This window comes from Tachysurus vachellii, chromosome 12 (genome assembly GCF_030014155.1).
Source record: "Tachysurus vachellii isolate PV-2020 chromosome 12, HZAU_Pvac_v1, whole genome shotgun sequence".
Classification (NCBI taxonomy): Eukaryota; Metazoa; Chordata; class Actinopteri; order Siluriformes; family Bagridae; genus Tachysurus; species Tachysurus vachellii.
Window position 1 is genome coordinate 2,281,080 of NC_083471.1, and position 8,406 is coordinate 2,289,485.

The 8,406-nt window shown below is 39.9% G+C and overlaps 1 protein-coding gene across 2 annotated transcripts in view; it reads left to right on the plus strand.

Moving 5' to 3' along the window:
• Nucleotides 1–4,445: 4,445 nt before the first annotated feature.
• Nucleotides 4,446–8,406, plus strand: part of dtnba (dystrobrevin, beta a) — a 23,497-nt gene continuing 19,536 nt past the window's right edge. The window contains exon 1 of one of the 2 annotated variants that reach the window (XM_060883028.1): nt 4,446–4,682. The gene's annotated coding sequence lies outside the window, so the exon portion shown is untranslated. The remainder of the gene's footprint in view (nt 4,683–8,406) is intronic. The other variant, XM_060883030.1, reaches the window with a different exon arrangement.

Sequence of the window (8,406 nt, forward strand, 5' to 3'; positions counted from 1 at the left end):
CATGTATACAATCAAAAGAATAAACTCCAGATCTTTATAAATATAAAGAAGATGTGCCTTTGATAATAATTATAGGAACTGTAGTTACCTGTTATGACCACTATGGGGCAGTAAAACAGCCATATTTTTAAACGGTAAATGCGCCAAATATGGGGTTGTGTAGCTGGACGTCTTGTGTAATTTGGGAACTTGGGAAAACACACACACACACACACACACACACACACACACACACACAAATAGACACCCAGTCTGTTTTCTGTATATAAGTAACTATTTATAACCTCCTGCTGAGCTATAGTTAATGATCTACTGTTAAAGTGAAACTGTGTGTGGTTGTGTGTGTGTGTAAAATCAGTATATAAGAAAATAGCCCATCATGAGTCAAATGCCACGACTGTGTGGAACGTATTGAATGAGAGAACACAGAGAAAGTAATAAACCTTAAACAGATATGTGGCTCGAGACAGCAAGGCTTATTTTGGGGTGGCAGCTGCCACCCTGCTTCACCCCTAAGGCCACATATATACATAAACAATCATCTCTAACTCAAATGTTAAGCTATAGGAAACAAGTTGTATGTCGCTTTGACATGATGTGAGCACTGGTTGTGTGGGAGGTTTCTGCTCACTATTCTGCCTTAGAGTTCTATAAAATAAAGTGAATAAAATGGTCAAATAAAAATATTACCTAATATCGAATCTATTAATGTCTGTTATTTTGATCTTTTAACATATTTCAACAGCCAGTTTCATATCGTTTCCATATAATTCATATAATTGACCCTCGTAGATGATGTGAAATAAGTTATATTTATGCTAAAACTTTAAATTCAACTACAAATTATTTACTTTAACACATAACATAATAAAAAGTGAAATTATATGAGTCAAAGTTTAATGCAAGATGTTACAAGACAAAAGAGGTCTTGTTAATTATGTTAATTAATTCATCCGTAAATTAGCATTAAAAAAACCCTGAAAATACTTTTTCAGTATTAGAACAATAGTCAGCATTTGAGGCAAATCTTCAGTAATAAGCTTTAAATTTGTGTCTGGAACAAGCTTTATGATGTCATTTAGAAACTGAGATCTGAGGTTCTGAATGTAGGAAAAAATGACTGAGGAAAACTCTTGTTAAAAATCAATGTAGAAACAAGAAAACTGAATTATTCCAGGGATTGTTTGACCTCACGTGATTATGAAGTGGGCGGAGATTCTTTAAATATGCTAATATTCAGATATTCAAATCACTTACTACGTCCATTTTTATTACTGCATTGTAACTGAGGACATGTTATAGATGCAATTGATCAGGAATTTTAATTCTGTCATTTTGTAACATCCTTTCTATTCTATCTGTAATAAAGGTGAGCAAAAATGAAACCATCTCGTACAATCGATTATGAAATAACGTCTGCAGACGCACCGGTCTGGAGCAGGAGGTGGCAGAGGTTGTATTTTTGGAAATTTGGAAAAAATAAAATCACGAAACATTGTTCTCCAATCCAAGGCCAGCGTGATGAAATTACAGGCTCTCCAACACCAATCTGGACACCGTGTCCCAGACAGCAGAAGAGTCTCGGCCCACACACAGGCTCTGAAATGACAGAGATGGACTCATCCAAATCTGGCACTCTATCACACTTTATCGTTATTTTATCCAAAAATAAACAAGCTGTTGCATGTAAAAAAAAAGCTGATTTGTGATAGAAATATTTCTGAAACAAATCCATTTCCTGTGTTCACAAAACTTCCACCAATTTCAGACATTTCCATAGCAACTATGACAAAAAGGAGAGACATATTATTTTTATTAATTCATATCATTCGTTAGTAATATAGTTAGAAATTGGGAAGTAGTTTGTGTGATATATGGGAATTTTTTTACATTGCAGTAAAACATACGCGTCAGCATGTCATCCTGGAGTGTGTGTGTGTCCTTGTGTGTGTGTCCTTGTGTGTGCCCACATCCACCTACACAATTCCCCCATGTTTATGCAACATGTTTCTCAGAAGAAACCAGATCAGACCACCAACAGTCAGTGATCCATCTGGTCGACTCTGTTATGTAGCCGATGAATTAACAGTTATCCGATTCTCAGTGAACCTCTTCATCATTCTAAGATAAAAATAAAGAAAATAACTGATAATGACCTTAAATTTAATTCAAATACACCCAAACAGCAACAAACAAACATATGAAACACGCTGACATTTTATGTCAACATGCCATTTTAAGGGGATTAGTTTTATACTGGGATTACATACAATACTATCACGGTATCTCTGGGATCTGAGATACGTCTGAATCCGTGGAATAAGCTCGGGTGTTCTATATTTCCTGTTTCCACATTGTCATGTAGGTAATGATTGTATTATATCCTGTAAGGAATGAAGTTTTGCTCTTTTTTCTTCAGTACTAAGAAGCTCCACGACATGGTCAGTCTTTTTCCTCATCACCCACCAAAACCATAATAAAACATAATAAGTCCAACTCCGAGTTGATGATGTGACGCTTCCAGAGGTTTGAGGTATGTCATGTCGATAATCTACAGTACAAAAGATTTAGATATTGTAAAGATTTAAACATGGAGCTCAGATGGAAGCTATGAGATTGTAGCATTCTTTTGGCTATGTTCAATTCTTTGAGATTTTTTCTTTAAGAAGAATCAGATGTGCTCGAAATGGTTTTAAATCACTCTGCACGACCTACACCTACAATCATCATCATCATCATCATCATCATCATCATCATCTTTGTCTGATGTTATTGCTGCTGTTTACTACTCTTTGAGGAGAGTGTATTCTGTGTGTGTGTGTGTGTGTGTGTGTGTGTGTGTGTGTGTGTGTGTGCAGGCGCGTGTGTGTATGTGTATGTGTGTGTGCTTTTTCTGCTCTGTTTTAGCCTGTCATATAAGTAAACAGTAAAATCCAAACATTCCATTCAGGAAAGAAAACGTACCACAATGTAAAAGACATTTCAAATAATTGTTAGTTAGATATCTAATGTGAGCTCTGTTTAATCTTTTATATTGGATTCCCCAGGATCCAAAGTAATGAGGGTCAACCAATCACCTGGCAACCAATCATTGATCGCCTTTATTCACAGCGACCAGATACTGAACTCCATTGCTATTAAGAGCCACTCACTGATCACCTTTATTCCCAATGATCAACTGGTCACTATTATTCACTGTGCTGGCTCACTATCAGCATCATTCCCAATGCTCAGCAATTTATCACCAATACTCACAACAATCACTGATTACCAATACTCACAATAATCACTGATCACCAATACTCACAATAATCACTGATCACCAATACTCACAACAATCACTGATCACCATTCACAACAATCACTGATCACCAATACTCACAACAATCACCCATCACCAATACTCACACCAATCACTCATCACCATTCACAACAATCACTGATCAATACACTCACAACAATCACTCATCACCAATACTCACACCAATCACTGATCACTAATACTCACAACAATCACTCATCACCAATACTCACACCAATCACTGATCACCATTCACAACAATCACTGATCACCAATACTCACAATAATCACTGATCACCAATACTCACAATAATCACTGCTCACCATTCACAACAATCACTCATCACCAATACTCACACCAATCACTGATCACCAATAATCACAACAATCACTCATCACCAATACTCACAATAATCACTGCTCACCATTCACAACAATCACTCATCACCAATACTCACACCAATCACTGATCACCAATACTCACAACAATCACTCATCACCAATACTCACAATAATCACTGCTCACCATTCACAACAATCACTCATCACCAATACTCACAAGAATCACTCATCACCAATACTCACAATAATCACTGCTCACCAATACTCACAATAATCACTGCTCACCATTCACAACAATCACTCATCACCAATACTCACAATAATCACTGATCACCAATACTCACAATAATCACTGCTCACCATTCACAAAAATCACTCATCACCAATACTCACAACAATCACTCATCACCAATACTCACAACAATCACTCATCACCAATACTCACAAGAATCACTCATCACCAATACTCACAAGAATCACTAATCACCAATATTACACAACAGTCACTGATCACCAATACTCACAACAACTCGTGCGCGCGCGTTAGCTACTTTCTCCTGACAACAGCCACGCGCTGCAGTGCAACATTTAAACATTAACGGTCACGAAGGCAGTTTAACGGTCGTCGCTCATTTTTCATTCATTTGGGATAAGTTCGATATCTGGAGTCATTTTACAACAATTCTAAAAAAAAAAAAAAAAAAAAAAAAAAAAAGTAAAAAAACAAGCAGACTTGGATTAGTTTGAACGAAGAGGTTTTAGAGGAGAGAACTGATCCTGGATCAGCGGTGTTATTTAAATCTGAGGCGTGTGCGCGCGCGTGTGCGCGAGAGGGACATATGTGAGGACTTCCCTCAGAGCTTCACAGTGATCATGGCGAAGCTCTCAGACACTTTACAGCGGTCACACCGGATCTCTCGGTAATAACGCGCTCTAACACCGACTCTGGGATGTAAACCTGACGGTTTAATTCGGTGTAACGGCGCGTTTTCGCTCTCTGATGCTGTTGCTTCTGTACCTGAGGGAATTCTTCTCTGCAGTGAGTTCGTTTCTTTCTTCGCTTTTACTTTGTTTAATCACACAGCTAGCTGACTTTAGCAATGTTTTGCAGATTTAGCTTTTTATTCTCCATGATGATGTTTTAAAGTAAAAACAAGTTAAATGTTAGTGAGTGTGACGGACAACAAAGAGTTAACTTCTCTTTACAACATGGCTGCTCTCCTGTTTCCTTATTACTAAGTCCAGGATAAGGAGCTAGCTGTAGCTACACGTAGATAAACATTATGTCAACAAACACACCGTAATACGATAAACATGGTGATTTGATGCTAATTAAAGTAGCATTCACTTTTGGTATAAGGGCTTCCAAGTGTGTAGCGCGAGCGCAAGCTTGCCTTTGCGCATGCGCGCTCGTGAATGAGAGTTTTCGAGTTGAACTTCAAGGCTAATGTTTCAGATTAAACAAAGTTTAAGTTCGGTGAATAAACGCGTTTCGACAAGTTAGAGTGAATATCAGTGCTTTCCGTTCATTCGTTTGACTCTGTAGATACTGTGTAAATCATTGTGTAACTTTATATTACGTTACATTAAAGGCAGCATCCGGTTGTGTTTACATACTGATAGTGATTACATACTGATAGTGATTACATACTGATAGTGATTACATACTGATAGTGATTCTGTCGGTATATTTCAGAGCGTTTACATCCTAAAATACAACAGTTCAGGCAACACACTGTATGGTGTTGGTCCAGCCTGGGGAAGCTAAAGCTGTGTGTGTGTGTGTGTGTGTGAGAGAGAGAGAGAGAGAGTGTGTGTGTGTGTGTGAGTGAGTGAGAGTGTTTGTGAGTGAGTGAGAGTGTGTGTGAGAGTGTGTGAGTGAGAGAGAGAGAGCAAGAGTGTGTGTGAGTGTGTATGTGTGTGTGAGTGAGAGAGAGAGAGCAAGAGTGTGTGTGTGTGTGTGTGTGTGTGTGAGAGAGAGAGAGAGAGAGAGTGTGTGTGTGTGTGAGTGAGTGAGAGTGTTTGTGAGTGAGTGAGAGTGTGTGTGAGAGTGTGTGAGTGAGAGAGAGAGAGAGAGCAAGAGTGTGTGTGAGTGTGTATGTGTGTGTGAGTGAGAGAGAGAGAGCAAGAGTGTGTGTGAGTGTGTATGTGTGTGTGAGTGAGAGAGAGAGAGCAAGAGTGTGTGTGAGTGTGTGTGTGTGTGAGAGAGAGAGTGTGTGTGTGTGTGTGTTAATGGTTCATTCTGTTTCTGACCACCTCGGGACATCACAGCTCTGGATATATTTGGTCAGTCATTCTCGGCATCTGTGCAGTTCTGAAAATAATCTACAACCCAAATTAAATCTGATCATATTGCCTGAGGCTCCACTTATTAGGCTACCTGTTGTATTTAGGTGTGTGTGTGTGTGTGTGTGAGCGTGCATGTGTGTGTGGTAGGAAGTAGTGGTCTGTTACAGTAATCTTGTTTTCTTCAGTTCTGATATCTGAGTAATCTCAGGCTCAGATCTCAAGGTCACTAATCATTATCTGAACGTCTGATTGGAAAGACTTCAGGAGTTTGATTGGTTGGATTTCCAGGAGGTGTGTGTGTCGTTTATTTAACAGTTTCCCCTCAAAACAAAGCTGTCATGATGCTCTATTTCCCTCATAGAAGAAAGAAGCTGTTGTGTTTACAGCTGTGACAATAAGCACTTATGAGGTCAGTCTGAATCTCTGCTTACACAAGATATCTGAGTAAAACTGTGTGTGTGTGTGTGTGTGTGTGTGTGTGTGGTTAAGTCAGTAAATAAGCAGCTGTTTGAGATCACTGTAGATTAAGATATGTTAAGATATGAGTCATTCCAGTGTGACCAGTTATGAGAAGTGTGTGTGTGTGTGTGTGTGTGTGTGTGTGTGTGTGTGTGTGTGTGAGAGCATAAAGCCAAGATTCCTCACAGATCCTTGAAGCATGTATTTTGAAAGAAAGCATGAAACTCTTTAGTCATGGGATGCATAATTAATTTTCAGTCACACACACACACACACAGAGTGTCATTAAGAGACACACTAAAAAGCCAAAACTGAAATTATTATCATTGAACATTAAGTGAATGATGCACTTATAAACCTGTTATTATCTGATTATTCATGTGTAATGATGATACCTGAACGATGTGATTAAGACCATGTTCATGAACATGCTTTAAAATCGAGAGTCAGCTCAAAGAGGTGCGACTTCCACATAACCGACCTGCAACATTTTCATTCTATAATGTGACTGAGTAAAAACAGGTGAGTTAAGAACGTGGAGCGTCGGACGAGTTACAGATGAAACGCTCACTGAGGGACGATCGGAGACTCTGCGTTCTCACAGGCGTAACAGGAAACAGGAAGTGGAGCGCAGAGATCGCTTGGTGTAGCAGATAGGACAGTCAGGCTTGTGTTATGACAACAACCTGCTGATAACTGCACTGATGGAGTGACACGGAGTTCATGCTTTCTGATCGTGACAAAAAAAAAAAATAAACAAGTTGTGACGTGAACCACGGAGAAGCGTCAAATTTGTCATTTCCTTGTTATCTGAGAGAAAAACATCAGGCTGTAATGAATATTCAACACCAGCTTTGAGTATAGAGTCAACCACACTGTCTAAGTATAGTGTAGTGTGTGTGTGTGTGTATGTGTGTGTATGAGTGTAGTGCATGTGTACTGCTTGTGCATTGTGTGTACGCGTGTGTGTGTATGAGTGTAGTGCATGTGTACTGCTTGTGCATTGTGTGTATGAGTGTAGCGCATGTGCACTGCTTGTGCCTCGTGTGTGTGCGTGTGTGTGTATGAGTGTAGCGCATGTGTACTACTTGTGCATTGTGTACGCGTGTGTGTGTATGAGTGTAGCGCATGTACTGCTTGTGCATTGTGTGTACGCGTGTGTGTATGAGTGTAGCGCATGTACTGCTTCTGCGTTGTGTGTGTATGCACAGTGTTCACAGTTACTGTCATGTTTATTTAAACTCTCTCGGTGTGTGCGCAGTGTGTGTGTGTGTGTGTGTGTGTGTGTGTGTGTGTTTGTGTGTGTACACAGTGTGTTAGCTTCTCTGTTTATATCTCACTCTGTCATTCTGCACGTCAGCGTTCCTTCTCTTCAGCCCTACAGTCGTACATGGTGTCAGGGGCAGCACACACACGTCTCGCGTGTCTCACCCAAACACATACTTAACATACCGCAATCAAGTGTTGTGTCCCAAATGACACGCTACACACTAACACTATCGTCTCATACAGAATCAGGATTTTGTCAGTCGTCTTGAGATCTTATTCTCATCCTGTGTCATCACCCGTTCGCCCTGCACCTCTCCTGCTATGTAGCGTTGAGTGCACGAAGTGTCCAACACACACTTTATACTACACTAGTGTCTAGAATAGTGTGCGGTGTCTGATTTAGGACACACCTACGAAGGCCGAGGCCTTGTCCGCACCTGTAGGGATAAAATTCACATCCACACACACACACACAGTGTTAGTAGAAATGTGTGTGTGTGTGTGTGTGTGTGTGTGAAAATATTTGGTCCCACACACACACAGACCAGGTAGGTGGTGATAGTGTTACAGGTGAGAACCTAACTGTACTTCACACTGATCCTGGATCAGCGCTCAGACCGTCTGATGAATATGAGCTTTGGTTGAGAAGTTAAAGGATTAAAGAAGGACTCTGTGATGAAAGAGGAGTGGAAGAGGAAGTAGAAAGTGCTGAATGGATGGAGTGAAAAGGTGGAAAAAAAGGGGGG